Here is a 25010-nt window from a genome sequence, read left to right as displayed (position 1 = left end):
GAGGACAGAGAGAAAAGACTGCTGTCTATGAACCAGGGAGGGGGCCATCACCAGACACCAGATCATTTAGCACCTTGACTGTGAACTTCTCAACCTTCAGAACTGTGAGAAATAAATTTCTGTGGTTTATAAGCCACCCGGTCTATAGAATTCTATCACAGCAGCTCTAACAGACTAAGACTTGTCGTACTTTTTGGTACTGCAATGGGTCTATCTATCTAGCTACTGAACCACTTTGGTAAGTGACCAACTTCATAAATTATACAAAGATAATAAGAGTAGGAATTACTGAGATACAAATTGTAAATTTCAATGATTAACTCATAATAACTATTCAATAAACTATATAACTATTTAGCAAATGGCCCTTATAATGCTCAAATAATGAATTAACTATCTTTTGGTAAAAGTCACACATGAAATATCAAATTTGCTTCTGCATAGGCTAAAATTATACATATTGATTACTTCTCCCTAGCATCAAAATGGCAAACTCTCTGTGTTAAATAGTTCCTATTAAAAATAAACCCATTTATTACCTACTGGTGATTCAATAATTCTTATCTTTCATCACTGAATATCATGGCAGTTATATTTCCAAAATAGTATTCTGCTACCATCCATTCATCTTTCTTCACAATAATGTTGTGAAGCAGTTGTCTACAAAAAAAAAAAAAAATGTTTAAGTAAATTTGTCCACTGTCACACACACAATTTTGAGTTGGAACTTAGCATCTAAGAAACAAATAACTTATGAAAATCACCGAATTTCTAATTTTCTAACACATAAAGCTAAAAGAACAAAAACCAAGTCAATATGGAAGATAATTTCATCTGCTTAGCACTCACTAAATGATGCTTACTTACTATCATCTGGCTCCTAGATTTTTAGAGCAGAGGTCAACAAAACTGCTTGCTCTGATTCAACTTGAAAATTTGATAAACAAGTATTCTCCAACAGGAAACACAAAAGCAAAGATATAAAGTTTGTTTGGGAGACAGGTACATGCTAGATCAAAGGGGTGAACATAGTGATAAGAAAGCAAAAGGTAGAAAGTGATTTAGTTTATCTGGGGTAGGAGTAGGGAAAGTGGAGTCATGGAAAGTTTTTAGAATAGATAGCATTTAAGCTAGACCTTGCCTTTCAAGATGAGTAATATTTCACCCAGAGGAAACAGAAGGAAAGGACATTTCAAATAATGAAGACAGTAAGAGAAAAAAAAATACAGAAATACAAAATCATATGATATAATCACAGAATCCCAAATGAAGAGCCAGTGTATATTTATAACAGTGCTATATTGGGAAACATGGTGGAGTTTTTCTGGGAAGTATTCAGTTCGTCATTAAAATCATCAATGTGTTATACGATTTATCTGTGACCTGTCCTTATGTACCAGTGAACCTGGCAAAAGGCAGAATTGAGACACGGAGCAAAACCAGAGCAGCAGGCACCTCTGGATGCACTGAGAGCACTACTGGAACCAAGATAACTCAGTGAGTGACCCCCGTAGGAGGCCTGGAGTGGCAAAAGAGGGGAGAAAACACAGAAAGAAGGCAAAATGGATCTTAGGGGTTCATGGAAGGTAACATAAACAGTCCCTTGGTCACTTGCTCTACTAAAAATAGAAGAATCACTAAAGGCATTTGACAAAATGCCAATGACCCTGAGCTCAGAGTTGAGGGAAGAATCCTTCAGTTAGAAATGTTTGGAGTCAAGGGTGAATAATTTGGTTCTGATGAGAGGCAATATAATTTAGTGATTACGAGTTTAAGCTCTTCTTTGAAAAAAAAAAGAGTTTAGGCTCTGGAGATTGACTGCCTTGTTTTCAGGCTATCGCTTCCTGCTGGACCTTGGACAAGCCGCTGAATCTCTATTTACCTTGGTTTCTTCATTTCTAAAATGAGAAAAATAATATTGTCTACCTCATTGAATGGATATCTAGAGTAGAGAGTTAATTAATATATGTAAAGTGCCTAGAACTTAAATATTAGTATAAAGGCAGAGAAATTAAACCCTAGGAAATATTTCTTTTTTTTTTCTTTTTTAAATTTTATAACCAGGGGAAAGCGCAAACACAGTCCCCCACTACCACAAATTATGCAGTCGAGTTTCCCGCATTTGAGGAAATTGCAGGGGTCAGCACATCCGGAGTGCAATGGATAAGCCTCGCCCTGGGAAAACCACCTTCGTGATCATGGTATGTCCCCTGCCAGGTAGGAAATATTTCAAATGCGTTCGAAGTGCTGGAAGGGTAACAGGGGACCACGAAGGAATTTAAAGATTAACAAACGCTAGAAGTCTCTACCACCCCACAGGACTGGAAGACAAAGAAAAGAAGTAGATTTTGTTGTTGTTGTTGTTTTGTTTTGTTTTTTAGACAGAGGCTCACACTGCTGCCCAGGCTGGAGTGCAATGGCACGATCTTGGCTCACTGCAACCCCCGCCTCCCAGGTTCAATGATTCTCCTGCCTCAGCCTCCTGAGTAGCTTGGATTACAGATGCCTGCCACTATGCTTGGCTAATGTTTTTTGTTTTTTAGTAGAGACAGGGTATCACTACGTTGGCTAGGCTGGTCTCAAATTCCTGGCCTCAAGTGATCTGGCCGCCTTCGCCTCTCAAAGTGCTGGGATTACAGGAATGAGCCACTGTGCCTGACCAAAAAGAAGTCGTTTTAACCAAACCTAGGAACTGGGGCTTTCCAGAAAAGCTGAAACCATGAAAAAGACATAGCCACTTCTGGAGAAACCATGTGGAAATATATAAGAAGATATACCTGGGCTCCAGTCTTCTAATCTTCTGGCAGTGCCTCCATTTTCTGAACCGCTGCATGCCAGTGTGTAAGGAAGTCTGGGAAATGTAGTTTGCTGCAAAAGTGGAAAGCAGAATAAAAAACTGATGCCAAGTAGGCAAATTCCTGGCAAATCTCTCAGTAAATTTTAGTTAGCAGGCATTATATTTTATGTTAGACCTGGGATACAATAGTCACTTTGCTTCCTTTCATAATCCTAAGAAATATTGATTCTGGGATGACTATAAATTCTTTATCGAGAAGCTTCTCTGTTGGAGCAAGAAAGTTAATAGTCAGTTATATTCACCTTAGGCCTTTTAGGATTGTTGGTTTCTATTTGGAATTACTTACAGGCATACCTCATTGTGTTGTACATTGCCTACTGTGCTTTGCAGATACTGACTGGCTGTTTCCCTTCTCTCTCCCTCTCCTCAGGCCTCCCTATTCTTTGAGACACTATGGTATTGAAATTAGGCCAATTAATAACTCTACAGTGGCCTCTAAGTGTTCACATGAAGAGTTTCATGTGTCTCTCCCTTTAAATAAAAAACTAGAAATGCTTAAGCTTGTGAGAAAGGCATGTTGAAAGTTGAAATAGGTTAAAAGCTAAGACTTTTAGTGCCAAGTAGCTACGTTGTGAATGCAAAGGAAAAGCTCTTGAAGGAAATGTAAAATGCTACTCCAGTGAACATATGAATGATAAAAAAGCAAAACAGCCTTCTTGCTGATATGGAGAAAGACTGAGTAGTCTGGATAGAAGATGAAACCAGCCACAACATTCCTTTAGGCCAAAGACTAATCTAGAGCAGAGCCCTAACTCTCTTCAATTCGATGAAAGCTGAGATAAGTCAAGAAGCTTCAGAAGAAAAGTTAGAGGGCAGCAGTTTGTTCATAGTGTTTATGAAAAGAAGCCATCTTCATAAAATAGAAATGCAAGTTGAAGTAGCAAGTGCTGATGTACCAACTTCAGCGAGTTATCCAGAAGATCTAGCTAAGATCATTGATGAAGGTGGCTACTCTAAACAACAGATTTTCATTGTAGATGAAACAGCCTTATACAGGAAGAAGATACCATCTTGGACTTTCATAGCTAGAGAGGAAAGTCATTGTCTGGCTTCAGAGTTTCAAAGGACAAGTTAACTCCTTTCTTAGGGGCTAATGCAGCTGATGACTTGAAGTTGCAACCAATGCTCATTTACCATTCTGAAAATCCTAGGCCCTGAAAAATTGTATTAAATCTACCTTGCTTGCACTCTATAAATGAGATAACAAAGCTGGGATGACAGCACATGTTTACAGTATGGTTACTGAATATCTCAAGCCCACTGTTGAAATCTACTTGTTATGAGAAAAAATTTCTTTCAGAATATTACTGCTTATTGACAATGTAGCTGGACACCCAAGAGCTCTGATGGAGATGTACAAGGAGATTGTTTTGTTGTTTTTTTGTTTTAGACATAGTCTCGCTCTGTCACCCAGGTTGGAATGCAGTGGCACGATCTCGGCTCACTGCAACTTCCCCCTCCTGGTTCAAGCAATTCTGTCTCAGAGTCCTGAGTACCTGGTATTACAGGCATGTATCAACACATCCAGCCAATTTTTTTGTATTTTTAGTTGACATGGGGTTTTGCCATGTTGGCCAGGTTGTTCATGAACTATCGGTGTTTTCATGCCTGCTAATACAACATTAATTCTCATTCTGCAGCCCATGAATCAAAAAGTTAATTTTGACTTTCAAGTCTTATGATTTAAGAAACATGTTTTGTAAGGACATAACTTCCATAGATTTTGATTCTTCAGATGGATCTGGGCAAAGTAAACTGAAAATTATCTGGAAAGGAATCATCATTCTAGATGCCATTAAGAAAATGTATGATTCACGGGAAGAGGTCAAAATATCAACATTAGGAGTTTGGAAGAAGTTGATTCCAAGCCTCATGGGTGACTTTGAGAGTTCAAGGCCTCAGTGGAGGAAAGAACCACAGATGTGGTATAAATAGCAAGAAAACTAGCCTTAACAATGGAGTCTGAAGATGTGACTGAATTGCTGCCTTCTCAGAATAAAACTTGAACTGATAAGGCGTTGCTTCCTATGGATGAGCAAAGAGAGAGGTTTCTTAAAGTGAAATTTACTCCTGGCGAAGATGCTGTGAACATTATTGAAATGACAACAAAGGATTCAGGATATTGCATAAACTTATTTGATAAAACAATAGCAGAGTTCAAAAGGATGGACTGCAATTCTGGAAAAAGTTCTACTGTGGGTAAAATGTTATCAAACAGCATCACATGCTACAGAGAAATCTTTCCTGAAAGGAAGAGTCAATTGATGCAGCAAACTTCATTGCCTTCTTATTTTAAGAAATTGCCACAGCCACCCTAACCTTTAGCAACCACCACCCTAATCAGTCAGAAACCATCAACATCAAAGCAAGATTCTCTACCAGTAAAAAGATTATAACTCACTGAAGGCTCAGATGATCAGTAGCAGTTTTTAGAAATAAACCATTTTTAAATTAAGGTAGGTATATTTTTTAGACATAATGCTTTTGCACATGTATTAGACTACAGTATAGTACACACATAGCTTTTTATGTGCATTGGGTATATTAGTCAGGGTTCTCCAGAGAAGCAGGACTAATAGGATATACATATACATGAAAGGGAGCGTATTAAGGAGAACTGACTCACACAATAACAACGTAAAGTCCCACCATAGGCTGTCTGCAAGTTAAGGAGCAAGGAAACCAGTGGTAGATCGGCCTGAGTCCCAAAACCTACAAAGTCGGGAAGCCAGCGGTGCAGCCCTCTGTCTGTGGCCAAAGGCCTGAGAGCCCCTGGCAAACCACTCGTGTAAGTCCAAGAGTCCAAAAGCTCAAGGCCTTGGAGTCTGAAGCTTGAGGGCAGGAAGCATCCAGCACAGGAGAAAGATGAAGGCTGGAAGACTCAGCAAGTCTGCTCTTCCATCTTCTGCCTGCTTTATTCTAGCTGCACTGGCAGCTGACTAAATGCTGTCCAGCCAGACTGAGGGTGGGTCTGCCTCTCCAAGTCCACCTACTCAAATGTTAACCTCCTTTGGCAACACCCTCACAGACACACCCAGGAACAATACTGTGCACCCTTCAATCCAATCAAATTGACACTCAATATTGACCAGCGCACTGGGAAACTAAAAAATTAGTTTGACTTGCTTTATTGCAATATTTGATGTATTTCTGTGGTCTGGAACTGAACCTGCAGTGTCTCTGAGGTATGTCCTTACTATAATTAAAGTATAACACATAACAAAAGGCCCTTTCTTTAAAGTTCCAATCCCTGCTGGATAAGTACATGACTGACATTAGAAAAAAGAAGTTTGGATCACATTTTTTCTCTGATTTATGCATAGGTAGTGAAAAATACATTAATATAATAACCCTGTGTCAAGACTCAAACACAGGACAGTTTCTAACATTAGCAGACTCCTTGAGCTCAATACCAACAAACTTTCCTGATTACCATACCTGACATCCACTCACTTTGCACTTTTCACCAAGGAAGAAGAGAAAGGGAAAGAGAACAAAGAGAGGAATATTTAACCCAGTGTAACTGGATAGGAGCATTAAAAACATTTAAGTTTTTAAATGCATGACATACTTAACGTCATTTTATTAATTTTAGGTTGTGGAAGGGGTTACATTTAACATATACTTAGGAGACAATTCTTTTATCCTGAACATGTTTTGTTAACATAAAAGGTGCTGAAGTCCTAAGCAATTTTTAAACAGTGATATTCCCTGAAATCTTGTTTATGGTCTCAATTTGCTGAGCAAACACTTTTTTGATGCATAATAAAGAGGCAACAAAAATAGAATAAACTGAATTATAAATTTGAGGAATACAGTTAGTATTATGACACAGCACATTATCTAGAAAACAACTGCACTTTTACTAACCCAACTATAATAAATACCTCTGGTGCCCCATGTCAACCCCAGAAGCCCACCTCTGATTTTAGCTGCATCTGCAGTAGATAGTCTCATGCAAACTCAGACTCAGCTAACACTGATAGGGTCCATGTACAGTACATGACACATCTTTCCTGTTTCTGCCCCAGGACCTCTTCCAGTGCACAATAGCCTCCAAGCCCATCTGTAAAGGTAATCTGGATGGATGAAAATATATAAGCCCAACAGCTTTCTGTAGCCAATGAGGAGTTGTGAGTGTGAGTAAATGCTACCATTGTTCATTCCTCTTGGGAGGATTATTTAGAGAGGCATCTTGAATGTTCCTCAGAAGATCTCAATGAAGTCTATCCCCTGTTACACACAGGGACACCCCAATAATGCCCCCTTGTCTTAGCTCTTCATTTTTCTCTGTTGCACTTTCCCCAATTCCTTCACTCTTATTTCCTGTATCCAAGTTGTCATCTTGGGCTGTGCTTTGGAAGAACCCAAACTAACACAGCAATGTTACAAGAAATCAAAAATACTGTCTCCATCTACTCCAGAGTTTCTCAGCTTGAGCTCTGCTGACATTTTGGGCTGGATAATTCTTTGTTGTAGGGGGCTATTCTACTCACTGCAGGATGTTGAGTCACATCCTGGTTTCTAACCACTAAAATGCCAGCAGCATCCTTTCCCATATTTTTGACAAACAAAAATGTCTCCTAACATTACCAAATGTCTCGTGAGAAACAAAATTGCCCTCCACTGAGAAACACTGGTCTACATCCTTAAACAGGCCAGAGTTAGCTATTCTTTAAGTCTGCACGATATACTAGTGGAAGCAAAAGCAGATACATCTGTGATGGAGGCCAAGTACCAAAGAATAAATCAAAGTCCAAAAAGAAGCATTTCAATGTAGTGATAACATAAATGAAAGAATAATATTTTTATTTTGTTCATTCTGACTTAAATTACCAGTGCAAGTTTATGACACAGCATAAATTGTCCTCATTAATTTTACTTCTTCCTACCTCTACAGTTTTATCTCTTAACACTGCATACCTGGTTCTCAATAAATGTTTAACTTACTGAATGAATGAGCCTGAACACAATCCCATCAAACATGGACATACACAAATGCTAAACCTGAAGGCAGAAAACAAACCCGGTCTTCCCATTCTGAGTGAGAACCTGAGCCAACAGCTCTCGGTCTCCTGGCCCACAAACTTTTACCTTGTAACCTAATCTGGACCTTGGCCTTGAAAATTCTGCAATTAGGTGAAAAGCAAGTGACCACATATCCCAAGGTGCTTGGAACACTCCCAGTTAATGCCTATTGTTTTTGAATAATTATTAATAGCCTCCCCTTTCATTTTCAAAAGTGTCTTGGTTCAGATAATAAATTATATGGCTACACATTATTAATAAGGCCTCAGACACAGAAACAGTAAACGTTCTCTGATAATGTTGTGCCCAGAGTATTATAAACAAAGCTCTATACAAATGTAAGCTATTGTTATAATTTTTATGCAACATCCTGGTATTAGTTTTATTTGTGGAAAAACAGAACAGATTGGAGGAGTTCCCTATCTCACTTGTAGCAGGAGAGCTAAAATCTGCTTAGATCTAATATGTAAGGTCTCAGTTTCTTTAGCTACAAAATGAGGCAGCTGAATTAAGTTATCTTTAAGATCCATTCCAACTGAAAAAAATAAAAAATGGAAAAACCTGCCATCCACATCTTCCTTTTTCCTACACAGCGCTTGAAATTGCACAGCAATTTCACTTCCCTTCTAGAGATATCACTTCCCTTCAAACTGCCTGATTCCTTAAAAAAAACCACAATCTTTTTGACAGCCTGAAGGGCCTCCTTACACAGAGGGGACTCTTGACCACAGAACCATATTGTAAAAACAGCTCTAAATCTGAGATTTTGTACATTTTTGCCCTTCTTTCCTTTAAATTCAAGACCTACTTTTCCATCTGACATACTATACACCTCTGAGTTTACTAAGATCCAACTCGGGGATGCCTTAACAATTTTTTTCTCTTTCTATCATTCAGTTAAGAGTATATACCACTTGTGGGCTGGGTGTGGTGGTTCACGCCTGTAATCCCAGCACTTTGGGAGGCCGAGGCGGTTAGGTCATTTGAGGTCAGAAGCTCAAGACCAGCCTGGCCAACATGGTGAAACCCTGTCTCTACTAAAAATACAAAAATTAGCTGGGCATGGTGGTATGTACCTGTAATCCCACCTACTCAGGAGGCTGAGGCATGAGAACTGCTTAAACCCAGGAGGTGGAGGTTGCGGTGAGCAGAGATCACACCACTGCACTCCAGCCTGGATGACAGAATAAGACTCCATCTTAAAAGAAAACAAACAAAAAAAAAAAGAGTATATACCACTTGTGGTACAGCACTTTTCCAGGCTGGAGAATATGGTAACAGGCTACCTATTCTCAGTATCTACTTCTATTTTCCTTGTTTTGACTCCTTCTTCCCTCTCTCATCATGGTTTCTTCTTCCCACATGACCCTTATGCCATTGAGGAAAGTGATGTTATAAACTGAGTCTCACTTAGGTATAAAATACTCAACATAACATTTTAAAAGAAGGTTGAAAAAAAAAAGCAAAATGCTTAATACTAAGACATTTACTGAAAACATGAATTTTATATTACATTGGCTTCATACATAGTAGGCTCTCAGTAAACACTAGCTGATATTCAAGTGAGGTCATAAAGAATGCATGGAAGTATTTTAGGCGCAGGAAGATGGACATTTCTCTGACAGAAAATCCTCCAGCTTTATACCTCTAAATATGTTTAGATATATAAACATGATGTGCTCACTAATAGTAATAAGTTCTGTAGAGCTTTAAGTTCAAGATGTGAGGAAAGGAAGGAAATGGCAGTGGAAAAAGCTGGAGAGGTCAGACAGAAACCAGAGTTGGAAGTAACTTTCATGCTATCCATGTCTTATAGAACAATTTTAGGAATACAAGTTAGATGTGGAGTTCTGATTTAGTAAGATCACCATGGCATCTGTGTGCAGGGTATACTAAATATAGGAGTTACTGTACCCAGGGCTTCTATTTAGAAGCCTAAAGCAGTTATCTTGGACCTATGAGGTTATACTGGGACCAACACTAGACACTTTTGTGAGGACAGAAAATACAGCTTGATTTGAGAAATATTTCAAAGATACACTCCACAGGATGTTATGACTAGTACATATTGGGAGTATGTAAAAGTTATAGGAAGGGAAAATAGAGGTTGCATGCCATTCTTTAAAATAAGAAAGTACATAGGAAATAAACCCAGCCACTGAGAAAAGTAATAAAGGAGATTGAAGAAGGGATTTGGTAAATGAATTAGATTTTTAAAACACTGAATTAGATTTAGGAGCTGTCCAGTTGCAGCTATAAATAGAATCTGAAACTCTGGATAGAAATCAAAGCTAGAAAAAGGCATGGTGGCTCATGCCTATAATCCCAGTACTTTGGGAGGCAGAGGCAGGTGGGTTGCTTGAGTTTAGGGGTTCAAGACCAGCCTGGGCAACATGGTAAAATCCTGTCTCTACCGAAAATACAAGAAAATTAGCTGAGCATAGTGGCATGTGCCTGTGGTCCTAGCTACTCTGGGTGTTGAAGTGTGAGGATCACTTGAGCCTGGGAGGCAGAGGCTGCAGTGAGCTGAGATCATGCCACTGCACTCCAACCTGGGTGTCAGAACAAAACCACATCTTATAAAATAAATAAATAAGAATAATTTTAAAAAGATATCAAAGCTGTAGGAATTAGACAGTAGCTGACAGCATGAGATCACCCACTGAGTATGCAGAGAGGGTGAAGAAGACTGGAAGATGAAGCATTGGGGAACACTGACATTTAAAGGCAAATAGTTCTCCGACATTCCTTGCCTGAACACCTATTAATTAAATTTACAGTTGAACCTGAATCGTTTCCCTTTGTTTCTAATATTTTCAGAAACATTAAAATATTAATTTTTGTGTTCTCAGACATCAGCCTTGGTAAACAAGACTGGATGTTGTATTTATTTGACAATCTACCACCTTTCTACTTTGTCCGGCACGTATTTAGGAGTGATTTTAGGACTCTCTGAAGAAGGAAATGACAGTTTCTCTTGGTAACACAATAACAGACCTAGCAATTTTCAAATATATTATAGACTATAGAGGATGCCCAACTGCCCTTCCCTTTCCCTCCAAACCTGATGTCAGAACTATCTCTGCTTTCCACTTCCTACTCCCTTCAACCTACTTAATTCCTGATTTTCATCTGCAAAGGTAATTAAGACTGAGGAATAAAGCTTGATGGGATGAGGCAAACTAGACAAGAATGAACAACTATATATGTGCCTTATTTTTATCCCTAGTTGCTCGAATTGAGCCAGTCTCATTTATAATCTCATTATATCTATTCCTGTGATTATCAATCACTGCCTATATTTCAACTGTCAGGAAAGTCCTATTTATAGGCATCTGGCCTAACATTCCAGTGTTCCTCCATTTAGAAAAGGGCATGGAATGTGATTAGCATAGACTAGGTTTCAAATTCTACTTCTGTCACTTATTAGCTGAATGAATGTATATTAGTTTCCCAGGGCTGCCATATCAAAGTACTACAAACTGGATGGCTTAAAACAACAGAAATTTATTATCTCATAGTTCTGGAGAGTCGATATCCAAACCAAGGTATCAGCAAGGCCATGCTCCCTCTGAAACCTGTAGAGAAATCCTTCCTTGCCTCTTCCTAGCTCCTGGAGGCTTTCTAGCAATCTTTCATGCGTCTTAAACTTGCAGCTACATAACTCCAACCTCTGCCTTTGTTGTCACATGGCAATCTCCCATGTATCTCTGTATTAACATGGCCATCTTCTATTAAGGACATCAGCCACAGAGAATTAGGAGCCCACTCACTCAGTATGACTGCATTTTAACTTAACAAATTATATCTACGATTGTCTTATTTCTAAATCAGGTCACATTCTGAGATACTGGGAAGTTGGACTTCAAGAGATCTTTTTTGTGGGGCTATAACTGATAACATAACTCATAAGAGGGACCTTAGGCAAATTGCTACTTCTGAGATTCATTTTGCTTGTTATAAAAATGAACATAATATACGGGTTCTGATTGGACATGTTGGCACATGCCTATGATCCTAGCACTTTGGGAGGCCAAGATAGGAAGATTGCTTGAATCAAGGAGTTTGAGACCAGCCTGGGCAACATAGTGAGACCATATCTTTGCAAAAATTTTTAAAATTAGCTGGGTAGTGTTTGCCAGTAGTCCCAGCTACTTGGGAGGCTGAGGTGGGAGGATTGCTTGAGTCCAGGAGGTTGAGGCTGCAATGAGCATGACTGCACCACTGCACTCTAGCCTGGGTGACTGGGTGAGACCCTGTCTTGAAAGAAACACACCACACACACACACACACACACATACACACATATACATACATATATATATATATACACACTAGGTTTATTATAAGGATATATCTTAATATGATATATACAAATTTCTTAGTTTTGCAAGTGTGATATATGATTAAGTACTTGCATTCAAAATATATCAAGCAATTTAAAAAATCAACAACAGGAAATTAACACAATTTTAAAAGGGGCAAAATATCTGAACACACATGGAAGCTAAGCACATGAAAAATGCTCAACATCATTTTCCATAATGGAAATGAAAATTGGAATAGCAGTAAGATACTACTACACATCTGTTAGAATGGTTAAAATCCAAAAAATGACAGTACTGCTTGCTGATGGGATTGCAGAATAACAGTAATTCTCATTCATTGTTCACAGAAGATAAAACAGCACAGGCATTTTGGAAGACAATTGTGTTTGTCAATTTCTTACAAAGCTAAACATAATCTTACTATGTGAACTGCAATCACGATATAACGAAGACAAACCATGGGGAAGAAAGGAAGAGGTAATGATGCAAGTAACTGTAAATGAGTAGACTCTGTAAGACTGAAGACCAAAAAAAAAAAAATGTACCTAAGCACTGTACCCTACTTGATAAAGTTATTTCCCATGGGTATGCATTAACATTTCTAAAACCATTATGTATATGTATATACTGGAACTGAACAATTTAGTCAATGCATAGTGGACAGTGAGAGCCAGGTTTCTCACTGTTGGAGTGAGAAGTACAAAAAAGCAAGGAAATTATCCATTAGTAATGAATGTAGGCTGGAGACATCAGCATTAATTCATGTTTATTAATATAAATGGATATAGAGATAAAAATTTATGCACATGTACATATGCAAAGGTTAGTTTACACATATACATTTCCTCAGCCTGTCATCTGAGAGAGATTAGCAACAATAACACCCCAACAGCAATAAGCACACATAGCATCCAAATCTTGGTTTCTAATTGCATTCTCCAATAAAAAGAACCAACACTCCTTGGAGAAATGGTTAATTCTAGGACAGGGGTGGGAAATGCACGACATATGTCAGAAGTATCTTGCAATGTCAGAAAATAAAACAATGCCAAAAAAAAGGGGGGGGCAGTAAAAGAAGCATGTCGAAAGGACTCACAAGTGAAAAAACTCCTAATGACCAAAGCAGGAATAATTTAAACAACGAAATAAATAAAGTAGTATTCGATTATCAACCAAAATATAAAATAAGTATCCAAGAGCCCATACTGATATGAGTAAATGATTGAATATACAAGTAAATGTGAGAGCATAGACAAGTCTCCCGTGTAGAAGAATTTAAAATAATTTGTGTCAATAATCCATCCTCAAGGAGGTGGAGTTTAACTTCCCATTCCTGAAGTGTGGTGAAGCGTGGGATGAATATAGTGACATCATTCCACATACAGTATGAAATGAGGGCAGGGGAGAGAGAGGGAATTACTACAGTCAAAAACTCTGACAAACACTACCTCAGCCAAGTGATCAATATGAACATTAACAGTGATAAGTCATGTTGATACTATATGCTCTTTATATAATGAGAATAGGACTTTATTTCTGCGGTGCCTACTGTGAACCACACACTATACTAGGAGTTGGAGATAACACAGTGAATAGAACAAATACCCTGTACCTTTGGAGTTTATATTTTATAATAAATAGAAACAGACAACAAAAAAAACAAATGTCTACACATAAGAGGCCAAGTAGTGATCAGTGTATAGAGGAAAACACTGCAGGTCAGGGCGTGGAAGGAGAAGTATAGCCAGTGGCCAGGGAAGGCTTTTGTGATGAGGCGAAATTTAAGCAAAGACCTGGATAAACCGAAAGGTTAGCCATGTGGATATAGGATGAAAGAACATTTTATTTATTTTTATTTTTGTTTTTGAGATGGAGTTTCACTCTCGTCGCCCAGGCTGGAGTGCAATGGTGCAAACTCAACTCACTGCAACCTCTGCCTCCCGGGCTCAAGGGATTCTCCTGCATCAGCCTCCCAAATAGATGGGATTACAGGCACATGCCACCATGCCAAGGAAATGTTTGTATTTTTAGTAGAGACAGGGTTTCACCATGTTGGCCATGCTGGTCTCAAACTCCTGAACTCACATGATCCACCTGCCTTGGCCTCTCAAAGTGCTAGGATTATGGGTGTGGGCCACCGTGCTGGACCAAAAGAACATTTTAGAAAGAAGAAATAGCAAATTCAGAGTTCCACAGGTGGGAGCATGTTTAGTATATCTGAGTGCCAGCAAAGCAGCCAGCATGAATAGAGAGGATTGAGAAAAAGAAAGAGATAAAGAAGAACCAGGTGGCAAAAGCCCTTATATGGTAAATGGTCTTTAGAAACTTGCATTGATGGGGGGACCTCCTCTTACAGCTTTGAAGCCGTCCTCCCTCTGTATGGGGGAGCTTCTTTGTTCTGTCTTCTCCCTTCCTTCTTGCTTGTTAAACTCTCCACTCTTAAAACCAAAAAGAAAAAAAAAAAAAAACTTGCATTGATGTTAACCCTCTGCAAAAGGGAAAGGCTTGAAATAAAGTAAAACCAAAGGAGGAACAGAAGGAAGAAGATAGAGAGAGAAAAATCACAAGATGGCATGAAGATTTGCTTCTTTGTTGTTAGGGGGCACGCTATTTTAATTTCAAGAAGAAATTTGCTGAAGTCTCTTACTCTCCTAAAAAAAATAATCTCAAGTCATCATATTATTCCTTTCTTCTGCCAACATTCAAGTGATCTACATTTACCCTCATTTCTCCTTCATTCCTCGATCCAGAAAAGTCTAGCTTCTGCTGCTATAATAACACTATATTTCTCACAAAGCCAGCAAAATGAATCCCTCAGCAGTCCTACCTAATGGCTCATTATTAGTTTTCTTCCAACAGCATGAACTACCCTGCTTGGACTTTCTTTGTTGCTATAGCATTATTATCCTACTTTGTTTTGATTTTTTATCTCATTGTTCCTTTCACCCTCTTTTCTTGCCTCCTCTTCCCCTACCTACTGTTAAATGTTAGTACTGCTCAGAGTCTTAGCCTGTAGAATCTCCTCTCTCTAAATATTCTCCCTAGCAAGTCTATGCATTTCCATTGCTTCTTTCTACTGTGCACCAAACTTATATTTCAAACAACTCACTAGACATTCCCGTTGGGCAACCAACAGTTATCTCCTATTTACCATGCCCTTCAAAAATCTATTAGTCGCTATATTCCATAGTTGCTCAAACTAGAAACCTGAAATCATCTTCTCCGTCATTCACTATAGCTACTCATCTTATTCCACAAATTTTGCCTTTAAGCATTTCTTATACCCCTCTCCTCTCCAACCCTAATGTCATCATCTGACTTCCGATTCTTTTCATCTATCTTCATAATTACTTACACGTTCTCCTGACTAGGTTCCTTCTCTATTCCACCCCCCTTCAACACAACCACATTGCTGTCTCAGAAACCTTTCTAGAATCCAAATCTCATCATGATTCTCTCGTCTTATCCTAGTTTTCCATTTCATTTTCCTTCCCTAATCCAAGTATCCCACACTCTATTCAAACTGTAGGCCCATTTTAGGTCTATCAGCCATTCCATGAACACAGTAGGCACTTTCACACTTTTATCCATACTTTACCTGGGATGCTATACCCAATATTTTACCCATTCTATATCTCCCTACCTCTACAATCCTTCAACAACATCCACATGCCTGTTCTATAGCTTCAGAAGGACTGATCTTTCTTTCCCACGTGCTTGCAGGAGACATCCTATGTTACTATTGCAGCACTTACATATTTTTATCATAACATGCTTATTGCATGACTTTCTGCCCAACTAGAATGTGAATTCTGTAAGATCAGGAACACTATACTCTTCATTTTTATATCCCTAGTACTTAACAGAGCAACATATTTAAAAAGCTGCTTAATAAATTATTCTTGACTTTAAAAAAAGAGACTAGGAAATGAGATTAAAATGGGGAAAGTCTCCAAGCAGAATCAGGAAACAGGAGAAATGACAATGGCAAAGAGATTTGCAAAATAGGCAGAGAAAAATATCACAAAGTATTAAAGCCAAAACAAAACTTTATCTTTTTAAAAATCATCTAATTTAATCAGTAATAAAAGTGAGATTCAGAGAGCTCAAGCAGAAAATAAGTAGACATGCTTGAACCCATGTCTCAATGTTTTGTCCACAGTTCTTAGAATCCATAGATACAGGCCAGGCACTGTGGCACATGCCTGTAATCCCAGCACTTTGGGAAGTGGAGGCAGGCAGATCACTTGAGCTCAGTTCTAGGCCAGCCTGGGAAACATGGCAAAACACTGTCTCTACAAAAAATGCAAATATTAGCTGGTCGTGGAGGCACACACATATGGTCCCAGCTGCTGGGTCAGGAGCAGGGAGCGAGGGCTGAGGCAGAAGGATTACTTAAGCACACCACTGCACTCTAGCCTGGGTGACAGGGGGAGGTCTTGTCTCCAAAAAAAAAAAAAAAAAGAATCCACAGATGCTAAGTACCTATGGATCTTCCTGTTCCTGCTCACCTCTATAATATGTCTGATATGGCTGAGACAGAAAAAAGTTGGGATAATTTTAATGCACCAGTTCATGTAAAATATTTTTATTTTCCTCTTACATGACAATTTTGCTTCCCTGCATATACCATATTATATGTGTACTGGTATGCCACTTCACAGCTCATGAAGCATTAACCTATTATTTCACCAATTCTCATAGCAGTCTTTCAAGCCTTTGGTTTTACTTAGGTATTTTTTCTTTCACTAGTCCACTGCCTCCAGTAACTATGAAAGGTCACTTACAATATCAAGTAGGCAGAGAAAGATGCCCTCTGTGCCTCTGTGGTTTAATACAGATGCACTGAAGACTGCACACTGGAACATCGGGTTCTGATGCTGGCTTTGCCAGCCTTGAGCTTAGCGTCATTTCACCTTCAGTGTCTCAGTTTAGGTATCTGGCGACTTGACCAGATCAGTGGTTTCAAAACCTGTGTAGACATCAAAACTGTTTGGAGGCTTTAATAAATCTAATTATCTAGATTCTCTCTAGAACATCTCAGGGATCAGGACCAGAAATCTATACTTTAAAAGCACTTCAGGTGATTCTGTTGAGCAGTCAGGTCTGGAAAGATACAAGCCGGATGATTTCTGAAGTCCCAACTGGCTCAAAAACTATTAATATATTTCTCTTTTGTAGTCATTGATATTTGTGCAAATCAGTCTTTTAACCCAGACACTGGGTTCCTCTATGCAGCATGGAGAAAACAGTGTTGAGACAGGAGGATTAGCAAGACCTCAGGATTAATGGCATTAATGGCTTTGTTTATACTCTAAGCCAACAGGTTTAGAGCGGTTTTCTTTTCATTGTTTTCCAACAGCAGCTTCTTACTGGGTATATACCCAAAGGAATATAAATCATTCTATTATAAAGATAGACATACACGTATATTCACTGCAGCACTATTCTTAATTGCAAAGACATGGAATAAACCCAAATGCCCATAAATGATAGACTGGATAAAGAAAATGTGGTACATATACACAATGGAATATTATGCAGCCACAAAAAGGAATAAAATCATGTCCTTTGCAGGGACATGGATGAAGGTGGAAGCCATTATCCTCAGCAAACTAATGCAAGAACACAAAACCAAACCCTGCATGCTCTCACTTATAAGTGGGAGCTGAAGAATAAGAACACGTGGACACAAGGAGGGAAACAACACTTACTGGGGCCTGCTGAGGGAGGAAAGGTGGGGGTTATCGTTAGGGTAAAGAGCTAATGCATGCTGGGCTTAATACCTAGGTGATGGGCTGTTAGGTGCAGCAAACCACCGTGGCACACATTTACCTATATAACAAAGCTGCACATCCTGTATATGTGCTCTAAAACTTAAAACACAACACACACACACACACACACACACACACACAAACTCACATATTTTCTGTAAGAGTCAGACTGTTCTTAACAATATAAGGGCTTATTATTATTATTATTTTCATTCGCTAATATTTCCTATTGGTCTCCAGGAACCATCTAAAAAATACTGAAGTCATGCAATGTCTTGCATCTTATTTAATGAAATAGATTACATAGGCTGGCACAGTGGCTCACGCCTGTAATCCCAGCACTTTGGGAGGCTGAATTGGGCAGATCACTTGAGGTCAGGAATTAGAGACCAGCCTGGCCAACATAGTGAATTCCCATCTCTACTAAATATACAAAAATTAGCTGGGCGTGGTGGCAGGTGCCTGTAATCCCCGCTGCTTCGGAGACTTAGGCAGAAGAATTGCTTGAATCCAGGAGGCAGAGGTTGTAGTGAGCTGAAATCGTGCCACTGCACTCCAGCCTGGGCGACAGAGTATGACTCTGTCTCAAAAAAAAAAAAAAAAAAAGGATTAAATAAAAGGAAACAAGATTTTTAGTTTTTGACAAATTACTGTTGTTTTTATGATACTAAGGAGAAAACAACAAAGAGACACTTCACCATTACAAGTTCAGAAACTTTAGTTTTACCATTTTCTAGTTCTTTTTCATTCAAGTAGAGATTTCCAGCCTCCAAAGAGCCAAATAGCCCAATTCAAAAAAAAATTAATGTATAACTCACACAACTAATTTATTATAAAGCTAAATTACTGATACATTGAAGAGTATAGCATCCCTTAGAACTGTAGGACTTTACAACTTTAAAGATCACCAAGAGTTGAATAAGTGCGATTAATCAATTATAATCTTTTATTTATTTCTTTAAGTCACTGATTATGCAATATAGAATTAAGCTTAAGAGAAAGTCTTAATGTATTGTCACTGGAGACTTCCCTAGATTCATATTACACAATGACTTTCTAGGCTGGTGATTTAACCAACCATAAATCCACTCTGTATTTCTTTATCTGGTTCACAATTATATCAGGAGAAACAGACATATGTCTTTCTGAAATCATGATACTCAATATTCACTTATTTGTTTAACAAAAATGTGTTGAGCACTTACTATGAGTTAGGCACCTAAAAGATGAATATGATACTGTTTTGAACAGTCTAAAAAGGAATACATAAATAATTTTGATAGTGCAATTGGTGCAATCAAAACCAAAAATTTACTGGGTGTCAGGAATAGCTTTATATCTCTCTAAAGAAGATATTTGGGCTGAGTCTTGAAAAATAAGTTAGAGCTCACCATGCGGCCAAAGGAGAAAAGAGTTTCCAAGCAATGAAAGCATCATGGAAAAAATGTACTTGATGTTAGATCCATGAAATTTTAAGTAGTCTGGTATGACCTGGAGTGGGAGCTTTAAAGAAGTGGTGGGAGACACATTGGGAGAGATAATATAAGGCAGGAGATGGCCAAGAATGGCTGGACAGCATTTCCACTACAGTTTTCTGTGTGGTACACTATGATATCTTCTTTCTCTATCTGGCTTTATCTTTAGAATCAGTTTAAAACCTCTAAAACATTAGCACATCTGCTGAAAACAGTTTCTTCTTGGTCTTGCAGAAACACTTCATCACTCTTCATCCTCCAGTATCTTGGTCAAACCTTTTCTTTTATTATTAATTCCTATACATAATCAGGGTCCACTCTCTATATACTACTTCTTTTTAATTCTACTTATCTCTTCCATTTCTCTGTACAAATTATTTAATTTTCTAAAAAAGAATCTCAAAGTCAATTAAGATTCATTTCAGGTTTCTTATTGACCACATTAGTTTTCTAAAGACAATAAGTGCCAAGTAGGTAGCTCTTGGTAGAGTTTTAGACAGATATTCTGTAATCACTGTGCTTTAGTACTTAATTAAAGTTTAGATTTTGATAGGAAACAGATGGAGTAGAACAATATCTTTTAACTCAGCTCATTATATTTCTTAGGAGCCTAGCTGTTGCAATCTCAAAGTCCTAAGTATAGGTACCACCAGCCTTTGATTATAATTTATATGAATGGCATCATTTTAGAAGGAAATTGGTAGCCGGGGAAATGATAGGATTTTACAAAACTAAAAATTATATTGTAACACTAATTTTCCACTCAAAGTTCCAACACACACACACACACACACACACACACACACACCCCACTCACTCTTTGGTCTTGAACAAATTTGTTGCCCTCGGCAGGACTCAAAAGCTGGCAAGCCTTAGCATTAAGCATATTCACTTCCTCACCCTCATATATACACCACTAAAAATGTCCAGTGCTCTTCTGTTGCAAATTTGAAACATATAAAAAAATTTAGGCTGTATGTGAGCTGCACCTAGCACTGCTGAGCAAGTTCTGTGTTCTAAAACTCTCCAGGGTCAGCTTGTGCCATTTTTCATGACAAAGATTAGGACAACTGAATGACCCCACCTAGTAGGGCAGTGATGGTAGGCCTGGACTCACTTTGCTTCTGACCTTTGTTTGATCTGGCCTGCTGCCTTCCTTATAATCATCTATTTGTTTATGTTTTTTCCTAATCCTCTTTTGTTGGGACAACCAAAAACTTTTAACCAGGTAATCTATAAAATTCAAATGTACATTTCAAAGAATGTTTCAATTTTTAATTCAAAAGATAATCACCTAGATAAAGGAGTCCTGGAATTTCTGATTTGAAAACAAGTAAATGTCTTGTTTGTTTCCTAGCACTCTGTCTCATAACAGGTCTCTGCTGCCAATAGAGAGTGATCACATCAGAACCAAATCCATCCATCCTCAAGTAACAGACATTGGCAGACACTCTACATTCTGGGACTGTTTGTCAGTCTTTGGCTGGTAGTATTCAAATTCTGATTCAAACTGGCCGCTGCAAAGATAAGATTTACAGTTCCACGATCATTCAGATGGGATCTGATTCCTCTAATATATATACAGGCAGACAGACAGGGAAAAGGAATAGAATGGTAGAGCAATAAGTGAGAAAGAGGGTTTAAAATTCAGTGGAAGAAAATACACACACACATACATGAATGCACGCATGCAGAGAGTATATATATACATCTCTTCCATTTATTCAAGCCGCTGTTAAGTTATTCAGGTTTTATTGTCTCAGAATGAGGTCACAGTATAATGTAGACTCTACAGGTCCAGCAGAAATATAGTTTGACTGTTTTTTTAAATAAGGTCTTGAAAAGCTATTTGTGGGATTCATCCCAATAAATATGACATGTTTCCAGGAAGAAATAGGAAATTTAAACTTTATAGCTCATATCATCTTAAATGTATAGTTTCACATTCTTTTTGTGTATTTTTTGACTAGAGTGATTTTTATTATGAATTATTCTTAGTATTATGATAATGCACATTTGGACAAATGCAGAGTATGCATGCCACAGTGCCTGCTTTGGAGTGCACTGATCCTGTAAAAATTGGTTTAATGTTCGAGGACAGCACATTATACAAAGAGAAATTGGCCTCCTTCTCCATCAAATACATTAATATCCTCCTCTTTGTATTAGGCCTCAGATGTTCAGCTGCCCTTCTATTTGCCACTGTCTTCTTTTGGGACTTCCTTAGGGGAAAAACAAAAGATAGCTAGTCAAAGTAACAGAATTTCTTTCTTTTTTTTCCAACTTTTATTTGAAGTTCCAGAGTACGTGTGCAGGATGTGCAGGTTTGTTACACAGGTAAATGTGGTTCATGGTGATTTGCAGTACAGATCAACCCATCCCCAAGGTATTAAAGCACAGCATCCATTAGCTATTCTTCCTGATGCTCTCCCTCCTCCCACCTCCTAGGCCCCAGTGTAATAGAGTTTCAATGGTATTAAATGAAAGGCTACTCCTGTCTACAACGAGACTATGCTTAAAAGTGAGAGATCCCAAGATCACAATGATCTCTTTATTGGTGTCTCACTTTGATCTGTGTCACAATCTGTTCCCAGGATATCTCACCAGTCATTTGGGTTATGGTTAGGTCAACACTCTTAGCCCACTCTGTAAAAACATCCTTTCCCTAACCCCATACCAGAGTGTTAACCTTGCACCATTTCTGCTAAGTACAATATAGCCATCTCCTTTCAGTACTCCAGGTCTCTGCTCCAGGACCCTACCCTCTTTGAATTTGGGTCATTCTGCGTTTACACCACAACTGTTTTTTTGCCTTTAATTCCTGACCTTTCATTTCACAAACTGTTTCCTATATAACCCTAAAGTGTCCTACCTTGGCAACCAAACCATCATGAAGTGATATTGGAATCGTCTCCTTCCCTGGAATTAATTCTATCTAAATTCTAGATGCAGACATTGGTCCTCACATTTGTTTTTTCCGTGTGCAATCAACTCCTGTGCATTCTGATTCTTTTGGCTGACTACACAGTACCTAGTTTGCTAGTTAGCTCCTATGGCTAGTCGGTGAACTCGAGCTATGTCACATCTCCTCATCTCTTATTCTGGCCAAGTTTCTTAAATAACTATGTAGCCAGGATTCTACTTTTTCTCCTGCTGGTCACCTACCTTTTCCCTTTTTCTCATGACAGCTTCTCTAGATGCCTCCAACAGAATAATGAGTTTTCTTTCCTGCAACTTACTTACTCTCTATTAATTCAATGTTTGTATCATCCCAAAATTCATATGTTAAAACTCTAAACTCTAATGTGATGGTACCTGGAGATGGGGCCTTTGAGACATAATTAGGTTTAGATCATGTCATAAGGGTGGGACACCTGTGATGGGATTAGTGCCCTTAAAAGAGGAAGGAACTGGAGCACCTCTCTCTCTCTGAACACACAAAAAGATGTCATGTGAATGCACAGCAAGACGGTAGCCACCTACAGGCCTAAAGAAGAGGCCTCAGAATGAAACCTATCTTACATTGATCTGGAACTTCCCAGAGTTTCTCACAACTCCAGAGCTGTGAGAAATCAATTTCTGTTGCTTAAGCCACCCTGTCTGTGGTATTGTTGTGGGAGCCTGAGCAGATCACCACACTCCCTTCATCCTCTCCATTAAGAAAACTCTGAATGAATGCTTCTCTGTCTTACTATGGCAGGCCAATTCTCCCCGACAATTATAAAAACTGGCCTGCATGAATATTATACAGATAGGCCTGCATACCACTTCAGTTATGCAGACAAATTTACACAGAGCTGCCTGGACATTGAGCAAACAGTTAACCCCAAGGAAACCATGCCCAAACATCAAAGCTAGTGGGAGACTTGCATGGACTTCTCCCTTACCTGGAGCTTTGCATGGGCTTCTCTCTAACCTGGAGCAAGCCAAAATAAGGAATGTAAGAGACAGTTTTACATTCCTAGTGCTGGGACCAATCTAGGGTCAAGAAAATCTGTGACAAGTCAAGGTAACAGTGGCAGCTGTTTGAATAGGTTCATTAGAGAGTCTAAGGCAGCTCTCTGGCCTAACCTATAAAAGAGATAAGATAGAAATAATCACTCCACTACCACAGTATTGGAGTCTGCGAAGGTCTTGAATGTCATGGGGCTCTCACAGCTTAATAGGACTTAGCAAGCATTTTATTTTTTTTTTGCCTCTGACCTTCCAGTAGTAACAAAATTAGTTACCAATAGATTTAGGTGAATGCTATACTGCACATAGGTACATAACCCCAATCTATATAAGCATAAGCACTAAGAAAATTCTAACACTTAGAGTTGGTCTGGTGGAATTATCTCTGGCCTTCTCCCTGTATCCAGTAACAGCAATAAATTCCCTTCTTTGCTAGTTTGGCTGCTTCTCGTTATTGGGCTTTGAGAAAATGCAGCCGGACCTGGCTTGGTTCTGGGAACATTACCACCATCAAATATCAGGTAGACTGATTCTTTGCCTAGGGTCTGTGTAGAAGAGGGGTGAAAGAAAACTATCCAGTATCATCTCGTTACTTTTTCCTGGGCATTCTATTTGAACAGTTTTCTTTGTTTTATGTGTAAATCCTCCCATGGGAAGGTGTGTGGCATTTCATCACACACAGAGTTCTGCCTTACACTCATCCAACCCTTGAGAGGCCAGCTGGGCTCATCTTCTTCAAGGAATGTTCCCTGATGGTTTCTTTTGTTTTAATCTGTCCATTGTGTAAACCTCTGTGGCATTACTGTTTATAACAAATACCTTAGAAATGTATCCAGCTCATGCATTACCTTTTCCTCTTGGAACTTCCCAGTCGTCCTGTGCTCTTGTCCGTAACACTGGAATGCTAGTCCGCTGCTAATCTACCACGACCCCTCGATTATGTTTTCCCTTCTTTGCACCATGCATAAACACATACATTCCTACCATTTATATTTCTGGCTCCTTTTTCAATTTACCAAAGATATTTTAGGATCTAAGCATTTCTTCATTTTCCTCAGCACCTTGGTGACTTAAGCAAACGAAGAGTAACTTTTATACTGCTCCTTCAATGAGGCCATTGATTTTGTTTTTATGTAGCCTCTTCTTGAGAGAAATTAGTAGAATTAGTGTTGACCTCCCAAGGGACTTTAATACAGCCCCTGATTATCTCAGTTATTTTTCCTCTTTTTATTTTTGAAAGAGTAAGAATGTGGGAACAAAAAATACCAAGGGTTCTCTGGAGTGCATTGTGCCTACCCAGAAGTAACAAAACAAAGAAAGGAAGGATCAGTGAGCCAAATACCTCTCGGACCATTGTCTGTGTACCCTTTCTAGAGCTGGCTCTCAGGGTAAACCAGCAGTCACTATTCCCAGGCCTATCATTCTGAAATGTAACTGCTTCCCCTGAACATTTGGGTTTGGCTTTACCTAGTCTTCAGGAGCAGCACTACTTTTCTCAGTTAGCTTTGGGAAGACTAGATGGAAAAGCATTCTTCATTATCAATGTTTATTTTGTTTTGTAATATCATTTTACTAGGCTCCAACCTAGTAA

At 38.7% G+C, this 25010-nt stretch overlaps 1 non-coding gene across 1 annotated transcript; it reads right to left on the bottom strand.

Moving 5' to 3' along the window:
* Positions 1-2061: 2061 nt before the first annotated feature.
* LOC119470930 lies at positions 2062-2225 on the bottom strand. The gene has a single exon (XR_005199906.1). It is a non-coding gene; the product is annotated as a U1 spliceosomal RNA (small nuclear RNA).
* Between the last annotated feature and the right edge of the window lie 22785 nt (positions 2226-25010).

This window comes from Cebus imitator, unplaced genomic scaffold (assembly GCF_001604975.1).
Source record: "Cebus imitator isolate Cc_AM_T3 unplaced genomic scaffold, Cebus_imitator-1.0 Scaffold44, whole genome shotgun sequence".
NCBI classification, from domain to species: domain Eukaryota; kingdom Metazoa; phylum Chordata; class Mammalia; order Primates; family Cebidae; genus Cebus; species Cebus imitator.
Note: the sequence above shows the minus strand (reverse complement) of the source record. Positions and strands in the feature narration are given on the sequence as shown.